The sequence below is a fragment of the Oncorhynchus mykiss genome, chromosome 17 (assembly GCF_013265735.2).
Source record: "Oncorhynchus mykiss isolate Arlee chromosome 17, USDA_OmykA_1.1, whole genome shotgun sequence".
NCBI lineage: Eukaryota > Metazoa > Chordata > Actinopteri > Salmoniformes > Salmonidae > Oncorhynchus > Oncorhynchus mykiss.
In genome coordinates, this window is record NC_048581.1 from 9,137,834 (window position 1) to 9,151,152 (window position 13,319).

The following is a 13,319-nucleotide window of genomic DNA, read 5'->3' on the forward strand; positions in this document are numbered from 1 at the left end:
CGGAATACAGCTCATTTAGTGCAGTTTTAGTGCCAACTTCACTCTGTGGTGTAATGTAGACAGCTACATGTACAAAAAATACAGATGAAAACTCTCTAGGTAGATAGTGTGGTCTGGAGCTTATCGTGAGAAACTCTACCTCAGGCGAGCAAAACCTTGAGGCTTCTTTAGATATCGTGCACCAGCTGTTGTTTACATAAATGCATAGTCCCCCGCCCCGCATAGTCCCCCGCCCCGCATAGTCCCCCGCCCCGCATAGGCCCCCGCCCCGCATAGTCCCCCGCCCCGCATAGTCCCCCGCCCCGCATAGGCCCCCGCCCCGCATAATCCCCCGCCCCGCATAATCCCCCGCCCCGCATAGTCCCCCGCCCCGCATAGGCCCCCGCCCCGCATAGTCCCCCGCCCCGCATAGTCCCCCGCCCCGCATAGGCCCCCGCCCCGCATAGTCCCCCGCCCCGCATAGTCCCCCGCCCCGCATAGTCCCCCGCCCCGCATAGGCCCCCGCCCCGCATAGTCCCCCGCCCCGCATAGTCCCCCGCCCCGCATAGTCCCCCGCCCCGCATAGTCCCCCGCCCCGCATAGGCCCCCGCCCCGCATAGGCCCCCGCCCCGCATAGTCCCCCGACCCGCATAGTCCCCCGCCCTGCATAGTCCCCCGCCCCGCATAGTCCCCCGCCCCACATAGTCCCCCGCCCCACATCGGCCCCCGCCCCGCATAGTCCCCCGCCCCGCAAGTTTCCTCTATAAGTCACACTGCAAAAGGGCAGACAATATATCACCTTAAAACAGATCATTTTTATTACTGCTATTTAAAAATGACATAGAATGTTGACAGGTCAACAATCACCAGTTATGTGTCAGTGGGTGTTAACTAAGTAGCTGGATTAAATGTGGATATATATTTTTTTAATTATTAAACTTGTATTTAATGAGCAAGAAGTATTCAGTCATGTCCAGTTTGATCTGTGTGTAATCTAGATTTCTGACTGTTTCAGGAAGGAAAAGAGTTCAAAGATGCAGACATCTATGAGATGAACCCCCCTAAGTACGACAAGATTGAGGACATGGCCATGATGACCTACCTGAATGAAGCCTCTGTGTTGTATAACCTCAAAGTCACACTGCAAAAGGGTAGACTATTGGCCTAACCCACTAAATGACAAGCTATTGTCTCATGGGAAGTGGTTTGTCTAACATTTTAAAATACAACGACACAGTGCTCACTGCATTGTGAGAAGACCATGGCTGTAAAGTCAGATGAGGTCTTTGTGGCCAAATGCACAGTTGTCTAGTTGGGTATGACAGCTGTACATTTCCCAGAGGGTAACTTCTGCCCAGAGCAAGTTTGGAGCTTAGAGAAACATCTCCCTCAAATACAAAAACACAGATCATATATCATGCAAGATCTTTGCACATTCAAATAACTTCATGTCATAAACATTTAGTCTGCATGGTGCTAATTTTCTCTGCACCCACAAACACGGCAAGTAAATATATTGTCTAATAACAGTGGTATCAGTGCCAGAATTAGGCTGTGTTGGCTGATATACCAAACAATAAACCTTGGCTGCAGCGAAGACGAGAGCACAGTCCAAGAAATGAAAAGGCCTTGATGGGATCCTTCCAGATGGTCACCCTGCTCAACTAGTGTATCCAGCAGATATGAGGCTTCTTGTACTGATGTGCTGTGTGGACACTGGGCATAAAGAACGAATCAATATCAATACATAATAGTAGATAAGGTAATCCAAGCAATAACAATAACCCTAGAGAGGGAACAAATAAATATAGTGCCTTCGGAAAGTATTCAAACCCCTTGACTTTTTCCACATTTTGTTACGTCACAGCCTTATTCTAAAATTGATTAAATCACTTTTTTCCTCGTCAATCTACACATCTATATCCCATAATGACATCACAATAGCCCATAATGCCAAAGTGAAAAACTGTTTTAGACATTTTTGCACATTTATGAATATAAGTATTCAGACCCAAAACAAGCCGAAGGAACCCCAAAGTACCTAAAAGAAAACAAAACAGCTGTCCAAAATCATCAATCAGAATAAAAGGATCCAGCTTTATATCCTTTTTGTAAAATGTTCCATGGTGATGGGGCAAAGCTAAAAGCACTCCTACCAAACTCTGTTCTTATGTTGGGAACGTTATATAAAATGATATCCTACCAAACTCTGTTCTTATGTTGGGAACGTTATATAAAATGATATCCTACCAAACTCTGTTCTTATGTTGGGAACGTTATATAAAATGATATCCTACCAAACTCTGTTCTTATGTTGGGAACGTTATATAAAATGATATCCTACCAAACTCTGTTCTTATGTTGGGAACATGATATAAAATTATATCCTACCTAACTCTGTTCTCATGTTGGGAACATGATATAAAATTATATCCTACCAAACTCTGTTCTTATGTTGGGAACGTTACATAAAGTTATATTCTACCAAACTCTGTTCTTATGTTGGGAACGTTACATAAAGTTATATTCTACCAAACTCTGTTCTTATGTTGGGAACATTATATAAAATTATATCCTACCAAACTCTGTTCTTATGTTGGGAATGTTATATATAATGCTAGAAATAACAGGGTTCTGACATTGTGTTTTCCAGTTTTCAGTGAACGTTTTTATAAAATTCTTACTCAAAATACGCCACATTTTTGTTACCTGAGAACAAACTTGCAAACCCCTTCTTCTCCTCCCCTGCTCTTCATTAAGTACCTGTGTGTTATCAGAGTTCAACCTCCCCCTGCTCTTCATTAAGTACCTGTGTGTTATCAGAGTTCAACCTCCCCCTGCTCTTCATTAAGTACCTGTGTGTTATCAGAGTTCAACCTCCCCCTGCTCTTCATTAAGTACCTGTGTGTTATCAGAGTTCAACCTCCCCCTGCTCTTCATTAAGTACCTGTGTGTTATCAGAGTTCAACCTCCCCCTGCTCTTCATTAAGTACCTGTGTGTTATCAGAGTTCAGCCTCCCCCTGCTCTTCATTAAGTACCTGTGTGTTATCAGAGTTCAACCTCCCCCTGCTCTTCATGAAGTACCTGTGTGTTATCAGAGTTCAACCTCCCCCTGTTCTTCATTAAGTACCTGTGTGTTATCAGAGTTCAACCTCCCCCTGTTCTTCATTAAGTACCTGTGTGTTATCAGAGTTCAACCTCCCCCTGTTCTTCATTAAGTACCTGTGTGTTATCAGAGTTCAACCTCCCCCTGTTCTTCATTAAGTACCTGTGTGTTATCAGAGTTCAACCTCCCCCTGCTCTTCATTAAGTACCTGTGTGTTATCAGAGTTCAACCTCCCCCCGCTCTTCTTTAAGTACCTGTGTGTTATCAGAGTTCAACCTCCTCCCCTGCTCTTCATTAAGTACCTGTGTGTTATCACGTTCACCCCCCCCTTCAAACCCCCTTCAACCTCCCCCTGCTCTTCATTAAGTACCTGTGTGTTATCAGAGTTCAACCTCCCCCTGCTCTTCATTAAGTACCTGTGTGTTATCAGAGTTCAACCTCCCCCTGCTCTTCATTAAGCATAAGTACCTGTGTATTATCAGAGTTCAACCCCCCCTTCAACCTCCCCCCTGCTCTTCATTAAGTACCTGTGTGTTATCAGAGTTCAACCTCCCCCTGTTCTTCATTAAGTACCTGTGTGTTATCAGAGTTCAACCTCCCCCTGTTCTTCATTAAGTACCTGTGTGTTATCAGAGTTCAACCTCCCCCTGTTCTTCATTAAGTACCTGTGTGTTATCAGAGTTCAACCTCCCCCTGCTCTTCATTAAGTACCTGTGTGTTATCAGAGTTCAACCTCCCCCCGCTCTTCTTTAAGTACCTGTGTGTTATCAGAGTTCAACCTCCTCCCCTGCTCTTCATTAAGTACCTGTGTGTTATCACGTTCACCCCCCCCTTCAAACCCCCTTCAACCTCCCCCTGCTCTTCATTAAGTACCTGTGTGTTATCAGAGTTCAATCTCCCCCTGCTCTTCATTAAGTACCTGTGTGATATCAGAGTTCAACCTCCCCCCGCTCTTCATTAAGTGCCTGCGTGTTATCAGAGTTCAACCTCCTCCCCTGCTCTTCATTAAGTACCTGTGTGTTATCAGAGTTCAACCTCCCCCTGCTCTTCATTAAGTACCTGTGTGTTATCAGAGTTCAACCTCCCCCTGCTCTTCCTTAAGTACCTGTGTGTTATCAGAGTTCAACCTCCCCCTGCTCTTCATTAAGTGCCTGTGTGTTATCAGAGTTCAACCTCCTCCCCTGCTCTTCATGAAGTACCTGTGTGATATCAGAGTTCAACCTCCCCCCGCTCTTCATTAAGTACCTGTGTGTTATCAGAGTTCAACCTCCTCCCCTGCTCTTCATTAAGTACCTGTGTGTTATCAGAGTTCAACCTCCCCCTGCTCTTCATTAAGTGCCTGCGTGTTATCAGAGTTCAACCTCCTCCCCTGCTCTTCATTAAGTACCTGTGTGTTATCAGAGTTCAACCTCCCCCTGCTCTTCATTAAGTACCTGTGTGTTATCAGAGTTCAACCTCCCCCTGCTCTTCATTAAGTACCTGTGTGTTATCAGAGTTCAACCTCCCCCTGCTCTTCATTAAGTACCTGTGTGTTATCAGAGTTCAACCTCCCCCTGCTCATCCTGGACTTCCATTGGAATGTTTTGTGTCGTTTTGTTCCTAACTTATTAGGTTCCAGAACAGTAGAGTATGTCATATCTGTATCTACTCACGGTTTAATAACTGCCCTCTCTGAAATTTGTGTTAGAATAGGCAGTCTTCTATAAAACACATGCTTTCTAAGATGGCCTCTTGTATTCCTATCTTTACACTGCATAAATAAGTGCTCCGCTCTGCACAGTACAGACCACAGGTCCCTTAACTCATCATTCCAATACGGCTTGTTGTTCAGCTTGTAAACCTTCCTGACTTGGGGGTGTATTCTCTATTCACATAATTTTTTGACCATTTCAGAATATAGGATATAACAAAATGTTTCATACCCCACGTCTAAATCAAGTTGTGTTTCTCCACACTGTCTTCTGATGAGTTCTCTCAGTGTTCTGCCATTTCAGGACAGAGGAAATCATTAGGCACATTTATTTTCTTACATTTAGGCCCTTTGCAGGATATGTATATTTTGCCCTGAGTGATGCTCTGTGGTCGCTCAGAAACTTCATGGCAAACAGAAAAGGTCATAAATAAAGGTCATCATTGAAGCCAGCTCAGCTGCCTAAGCGGTTAACTTCAGAGTGTAATAAACGTTTGAGGCAGTTATATCGCTGTCAGCAATATGAGTGGAAAAGATTGTTGAAATACTGTACTGGTGATATGTGTCATAAGAATCCTACTGGACCGTTTTAGCCAACTGAAATGTGAGACAAATAAAAGTGCCTCCAGAATCTTCAATAGGAACATGGGTCCTTCCACATGATCAAATAAAATTTTATTGGCCACGCACTTTTAGCAGATGTTATTGCGGGTGTAGCGAAATGCTTGTGTTTCTAGCTACACCAAGACCTGACTATTCCATAATGCTTGTATTTCTAGCTACACCAAGACCTGACTATTCCATAATGCTTGTGTTTCTAGCTACACCAAGACCTGACGATTCCATAATGCTTGTATTTCTAGCTACACCAAGACCTGACTATTCCATAATGCTTGTGTTTCTAGCTACACCAAGACCTGACTATTCCATAATGCTTGTGTTTCTAGCTGCACCAAGACCTGACTATTCCATAATGCTTGTATTTCTAGCTACACCAAGACCTGACTATTCCATAATGCTTGTGTTTCTAGCTACACCAAGACCTGACTATTCCATAATGCTTGTGTTTCTAGCTGCACCAAGACCTGACTATTCCATAATGCTTGTGTTTCTAGCTACACCAAGACCTGACTATTCCATAATGCTTGTATTTCTAGCTACACCAAGACCTGACTATTCCATAATGCTTGTATTTCTAGCTACACCAAGACCTGACTATTCCATAATGCTTGTGTTTCTAGCTACACCAAGACCTGACGATTCCATAATGCTTGTATTTCTAGCTACACCAAGACCTGACTATTCCATAATGCTTGTGTTTCTAGCTGCACCAAGACCTGACTAGTCCATAATGCTTGTGTTTCTAGCTGCACCAAGACCTGACTATTCCATAATGCTTGTGTTTCTAGCTGCACCAAGACCTGACGATTCCATAATGCTTGTGTTTCTAGCTGCACCAAGACCTGACTATTCCATAATGCTTGTGTTTCTAGCTGCACCAAGACCTGACTATTCCATAATGCTTGTGTTTCTAGCTGCACCAAGACCTGACTATTCCATAATGCTTGTGTTTCTAGCTGCACCAAGACCTGACTAGTCCATAATGCTTGTGTTTCTAGCTGCACCAAGGCCTGACTAGTCCATAATGCTTGTGTTTCTAGCTACACCAAGACCTGACTAGTCCATAATGCTTGTGTTTCTAGCTGCACCAAGACCTGACTAGTCCATAATGCTTGTGTTTCTAGCTACACCAAGACCTGACGATTCCATAATGCTTGTGTTTCTAGCTGCACCAAGACCTGACTATTCCATAATGCTTGTGTTTCTAGCTGCACCAAGACCTGACTATTCCATAATGCTTGTGTTTCTAGCTGCACCAAGACCTGACTAGTCCATAATGCTTGTGTTTCTAGCTACACCAAGACCTGACTATTCCATAATGCTTGTGTTTCTAGCTGCACCAAGACCTGACGATTCCATAATGCTTGTGTTTCTAGCTGCACCAAGACCTGACTATTCCATAATGCTTGTGTTTCTAGCTGCACCAAGACCTGACGATTCCATAATGCTTGTGTTTCTAGCTGCACCAAGACCTGACTATTCCATAATGCTTGTGTTTCTAGCTGCACCAAGACCTGACTATTCCATAATGCTTGTGTTTCTAGCTGCACCAAGACCTGACTATTCCATAATGCTTGTGTTTCTAGCTGCACCAAGACCTGACTAGTCCATAATGCTTGTGTTTCTAGCTGCACCAAGACCTGACTAGTCCATAATGCTTGTGTTTCTAGCTGCACCAAGACCTGACGATTCCATAATGCTTGTGTTTCTAGCTGCACCAAGACCTGACTAGTCCATAATGCTTGTGTTTCTAGCTGCACCAAGACCTGACTAGTCCATAATGCTTGTGTTTCTAGCTGCACCAAGACCTGACTATTCCATAATGCTTGTGTTTCTAGCTGCACCAAGACCTGACTATTCCATAATGCTTGTGTTTCTAGCTGCACCAAGACCTTACTAGTCCATAATGCTTGTGTTTCTAGCTGCACCAAGACCTGACTATTCCATAATGCTTGTGTTTCTAGCTGCACCAAGACCTGACTATTCCATAATGCTTGTGTTTCTAGCTGCACCAAGACCTGACTATTCCATAATGCTTGTGTTTCTAGCTGCACCAAGACCTGACTAGTCCATAATGCTTGTGTTTCTAGCTGCACCAAGACCTGACTAGTCCATAATGCTTGTGTTTCTAGCTGCACCAAGACCTGACTAGTCCATAATGCTTGTGTTTCTAGCTGCACCAAGACCTGACTATTCCATAATGCTTGTGTTTGTAGCTGCACCAAGACCTGACTATTCCATAATGCTTGTGTTTCTAGCTACACCAAGACCTGACGATTCCATAATGCTTGTGTTTCTAGCTGCACCAAGACCTGACTATTCCATAATGCTTGTGTGTCTAGCTGCACCAAGACCTGACTATTCCATAATGCTTGTGTTTCTAGCTGCACCAAGACCTGACTATTCCATAATGCTTGTGTTTCTAGCTGCACCAAGACCTGACTATTCCATAATGCTTGTGTTTCTAGCTGCACCAAGACCTGACTATTCCATAATGCTTGTGTTTCTAGCTGCACCAAGACCTGACTAGTCCATAATGCTTGTGTTTCTAGCTGCACCAAGACCTGACTAGTCCATAATGCTTGTGTTTCTAGCTGCACCAAGACCTGACTATTCCATAATGCTTGTGTTTCTAGCTGCACCAAGACCTGACTATTCCATAATGCTTGTGTTTCTAGCTGCACCAAGACCTGACTATTCCATAATGCTTGTGTTTCTAGCTGCACCAAGACCTGACTAGTCCATAATGCTTGTGTTTCTAGCTGCACCAAGACCTGACTAGTCCATAATGCTTGTGTTTCTAGCTGCACCAAGACCTGACTAGTCCATAATGCTTGTGTTTCTAGCTGCACCAAGACCTGACTATTCCATAATGCTTGTGTTTGTAGCTGCACCAAGACCTGACTATTCCATAATGCTTGTGTTTCTAGCTACACCAAGACCTGACGATTCCATAATGCTTGTGTTTCTAGCTGCACCAAGACCTGACTATTCCATAATGCTTGTGTGTCTAGCTGCACCAAGACCTGACTATTCCATAATGCTTGTGTTTCTAGCTGCACCAAGACCTGACTATTCCATAATGCTTGTGTTTCTAGCTGCACCAAGACCTGACTATTCCATAATGCTTGTGTTTCTAGCTGCACCAAGACCTGACTATTCCATAATGCTTGTGTTTCTAGCTGCACCAAGACCTGACTAGTCCATAATGCTTGTGTTTCTAGCTGCACCAAGACCTGACTAGTCCATAATGCTTGTGTTTCTAGCTGCACCAAGATGTTCAATGTTGCTTTGAACAAAAATGTTTCAAAAGGGAACAGATGCATCATATTAAAATGAGAGTTCAGTTCACGTTGACCTTAAAATGAATCACATGACATAAATAATAAGGTTAAGGAGGTTAAAATCTTCCTAGAAGTCACAGAGTGTCCACAGAGGGACATTCCTAAATGCATTTTGGGGTTAAGGAGGTTAAAATCTTCCTAGAAGTCACAGAGGGTCCACAAAGGGACATTCCTAAATGCATTTTGGGGTTAAGGAGGTTAAAATCTTCCTAGAAGTCACAGAGTGTCCACAGAGGGACATTCCTAAATGCATTTTGGGGTTAAGGAGGTTAAAATCTTCCTAGAAGTCACAGAGGGTTCACAGAGGGACATTCCTAAATGCATTTTGGGGTTAAGGAGGTTAAAATCTTCCTAGAAGTCACAGAGGGTCCACAGAGGGACATTCCTAAATGCATTTGGGGTTAAGGAGGTTAAAATCTTCCTAGAAGTCACAGAGGGTTCACAGAGGGACATTCCTAAATGCATTTTGGGGTTAAGGAGGTTAAAATCTTCCTAGAAGTCACAGAGGGTTCACAGAGGGACATTCCTAAATGCATTTTGGGGTTAAGGAGGTTAAAATCTTCCTAGAAGTCACAGAGTGTCCACAGAGGGACATTCCTAAATGCATTTTGGGGTTAAGGAGGTTAAAATCTTCCTAGAAGTCACAGAGTGTCCACAGAGGGACATTCCTAAATGCATTTTGGGGTTAAGGAGGTTAAAATCTTCCTAGAAGTCACAGAGTGTCCACAGAGGGACATTCCTAAATGCATTTTGGGGTTAAGGAGGTTAAAATCGTCCTAGAAGTCACAAAGGGTTCACAGAGGGACATTCCTAAATGCATTTTGGGGTTAAGGAGGTTAAAATCTTCCTAGAAGTCACAGAGGGTTCACAGAGGGACATTCCTAAATGCATTTTGGGGTTAAGGAGGTTAAAATCTTCCTAGAAGTCACAGAGGGTTCACAGAGGGACATTCCTAAATGCATTTTGGGGTTAAGGAGGTTAAAATCTTCCTAGAAGTCACAGAGGGTCCACAGAGGGACATTCCTAAATGCATTTTGGGGTTAAGGAGGTTAAAATCTTCCTAGAAGTCACAGAGTGTTCACAGAGGGACATTCCTAAATGCATTTTGGGGTTAAGGAGGTTAAAATCTTCCTAGAAGTCACAGAGGGTTCACAGAGGGACATTCCTAAATGCATTTTGGGGTTAAGGAGGTTAAAATCTTCCTAGAAGTCACAGAGGGTTCACAGAGGGACATTCCTAAATGCATTTTGGGGTTAAGGAGGCTAAAATCTTCCTAGAAGTCACAGAGGGTTCACAGAGGGACATTCCTAAATGCATTTTGGGGTTAAGGAGGTTAAAATCTTCCTAGAAGTCACAGAGGGTTCACAGAGGGACATTCCTAAATGCATTTTGGGGTTAAGGAGGCTAAAATCTTCCTAGAAGTCACAGAGGGTTCACACAGGGACATTCCTAAATGCATTATGCCACTTTAGCAAGTCTTGATTCATATTAGAAATCAGAGCATTTCATTTAATACCACAGGCTTTTAAAATGCAATATTTGTACACAATGTCTACATAAAATGTCAAAGGGATGTGAAAGGGACTCATTTCGTGGAACGACTATCAAACTGAAGATAAATACACTACATGACCAAAAGTATGTGGACACCTGCTCGTCGGGCATCTCATTCTAAAATCATAGGCATTATGTCACGTTCTGACCTCTATTTCCTTTGTTTTTGTATTTATTTTAGTATGGTCAGGGCGTGAGTTGGGTGGGCAGTCTATGTTTGTTTTTCTATGTTTTGGTCTAGTTCTATGTTCGGCCTGATATGGTTCTCAATCAGAGGCAGGTGTTCGTCATTGTCTCTGATTGGGAACCATATTTAGGTAGCCTGGGTTTCACTGTGTGTTTGTGGGTGATCTGTTCCTGTCACTGTGTTTGTTTGTCACAGGATAGGACTGTTTTGCGTTTGCACATTTCTTGTTTTTGTTAGTTTGTTCATGTGTATTGAGTTATTAAAACATGAATAACCACCACGCTGCGCTTTGGTCCGCTTCTCTTCCTCCTACAGACGAACGCCCTTACAGAATCACCCACCTACCAAGGACCAAGCGGCGTGGTAAACAGAGGCAGCAGCAACAGCAGCAGCAGGAGAAGCGACTGGTGCAGCAGGAGCAACAGCAGCAGCAGCAAAGGCAGCAGCAGCAGGAGCAGCAGCAGCTACAGTGGGAGAGGCTGCACCACCTGGAGAAATGGACATGGGAGGAAGAACTGGACGGGAAAGGACCCTGGGCAGAGCCAGGAGAATATTGCCGCCCCAAGGCCGAGCTGGAGGCAGCAAAAGCAGAGAGGCGGCATTATGAGGAACTAGCACGGCAGAGCGGATGGAAGCCCGAGAGTCACCCCCAAAAATTTCTTGGGGGGGGGCACAGGGGGAGTGTGGCAGAGTCAGGAGTCAGACCTGAGCCAACTCCCCCCGTTTATCGTGAGGAGCCAAGGAGGAGCTCAGAACCAGAGCTGGTGTTGAAGGTGAGCGAAGCAGAGACTGTGAAGGAGTTAATGGGGAGATTGGAGGAGAGTGATATGAGGGACTTGCTGGTTTGGTGCATGAGGCACGACATTCGCCCGACGGAGCGTGTCAGGGATTTAATGGCACCGGGGTCAGCTCTCCATACTCATCCTGAGGTGCGTGCGAGGGGTCTGGTGAAGACTGTGCCAGCCTCACGCACCAGGCCTCCTGTGCCTCTCCCTAGCCTTGCACGTCCTGTGCCATCTCAGCACTACAGTGCTCATAGCAGTGCTAACTGTGGCGGGCGTGGTGCTGGTCAGGCACCGTGTTATGCAGTTGTGCGCACGGTGTCCCCAGTACGCGTGCTTAGCCCGGTGCGCTACATCCCAGCTCCCCACATCTGCCGGGCTAGGGTGAGGATCCAGCCAGGGCGGTTGGTGCCAGCCCTGCTCTCAAGATCTCCAGTACGCCTTCACGGTCCGGTCTATCCGTCACCACCTCCACGCACCAGCCCTCCGGTGGCAGCCCCCCGTACCAGGCTGTCTCTCCGGCCCATCCGTCCAGAGCCTTCCTCCTCTCCAGCGCTGCCGGAGCCTCTCGCCTGTCCGGCGCCGCTGCCGGAGCCTCCCGCCTGTCCGGCGCCTCTGCCGGAGCCTCCCGCCTGCCCGGCGCCTCTGCCGGAGCCTCCCGCCTGTCCGGCGCCTCTGCCGGAGCCTCCCGCCTGTCCGGCGCCTCTGCCGGAGCCTCCCGCCTGTCCGGCGCCTCTGCCGGAGCCTCCCGCCTGTCCGGCGCCTCTGCCGGAGCCTCCCGCCTGTCCGGCGCCTCTGCCGGAGCCTCCCGCCTGTCCGGCGCCTCTGCCGGAGCCTCCCGCCTGTCCGGCGCCGCTGCCGGAGTCTCCCGCCTCTCCGGCGCTACCAGGGCCTTCCGTTTCTCCAGCGTTGCCGGAGCTTCCCGTCTGCCCAGCGCCAGCTGAGCTTCCCGTCTGCCCAGCGCCAGCTGAGCTTCCCGTCTGCCCAGCGCCAGCTGAGCTTCCCGTCTGCCCAGCGCCAGCTGAGCTTCCCGTCTGTCCAGCGCCAGCTGAGCTTCCCGTCTGCCCAGCGCCAGCTGAGCTTCCCGTCTGCCCAGCGCCAGCTGAGCTTCCCGTCTGCCCAGCGCCAGCTGAGCTTCCCGTCTGCCCAGCGCCAGCTGAGCTTCCCGTCTGCCCAGCGCCAGCTGAGCTTCCCGTCTGCCCAGCGCCAGCTGAGCTTCCCGTCTGCCCAGCGCCAGCTGAGCTTCCCGTCTGCCCAGCGCCAGCTGAGCTTCCCGTCTGCCCAGCGCCGCCAACGCCGCCCGTCTGCCCAGCGCCGCCAACGCCGCCCGTCTGCCCAGCGCCGCCAGTGCCGCCCGTCTGCCCAGCGCCGCCAGTGCCGCCCGTCTGCCAGGAGCCGCCAGTGCCGCCCGTCTGCCAGGAGCCGCCAGTGCCGCCCGTCTGCCAGGGGCCGCCAGTGCCGCCCGTCTGCCAGGGGCCGCCAGTGCCGCCCGTCAGCCAGGGGCCGCCAGTGCCGCCCGTCAGCCAGGGGCCGCCAGTGCCGCCAGTCAGCCAGGGGCCGCCAGTGCCGCCAGTCAGCCAGGGGCCGCCAGTGCCGCCAGTCAGCCAGGGGCCGCCAGTGCCGCCAGTCAGCCAGGGGCCGCCAGTGCCGCCAGTCAGCCAGGGGCCGCCAGTGCCGCCAGTCAGCCAGGGGCCGCCAGTGCCGCCAGTCAGCCAGGGGCCGCCAGTAAGCCAGGGGCCGCCAGTGCCGCCAGTAAGCCAGGGGCCGCCAGTGCCGTCAGTCAGCCAGGGGCCGCCCGAGCAGCTGCCCCTCTGTCCAGAGCAGCTGTCGCCCCTCTGTCCCAAGCTGCTGCCGCCCCTCTGTCCCGAGCAGCTGCCCCTCTGTCCCGAGCAGCTGTCCCTCTGTCCAGAGCAGCCATCGCCCCTCTGTCCCGAGCTGCTATCGCCCCTCTGTCCCGAGCTGCTATCGCCCCTCTGTCCCGAGCTGCTATCGCCCCTTTGTCCCGAGCAGTTGTCCCTCTGTCCCGAGCAGCTGCTTCACCTCTGTCCCGAGCTG

The 13,319-nt window shown here is 48.2% G+C and overlaps 1 long non-coding RNA gene across 1 annotated transcript in view; it reads right to left on the reverse strand.

Annotated features, from left to right (window-relative positions):
- Positions 1–1,000: 1,000 nt before the first annotated feature.
- Positions 1,001–13,319, reverse strand: part of LOC118940257 — a 15,342-nt gene continuing 3,023 nt past the window's right edge. The window contains exon 2 of the long non-coding RNA XR_005036793.1: positions 1,001–1,108. This is a non-coding gene — a long non-coding RNA (uncharacterized LOC118940257). The remainder of the gene's footprint in view (positions 1,109–13,319) is intronic.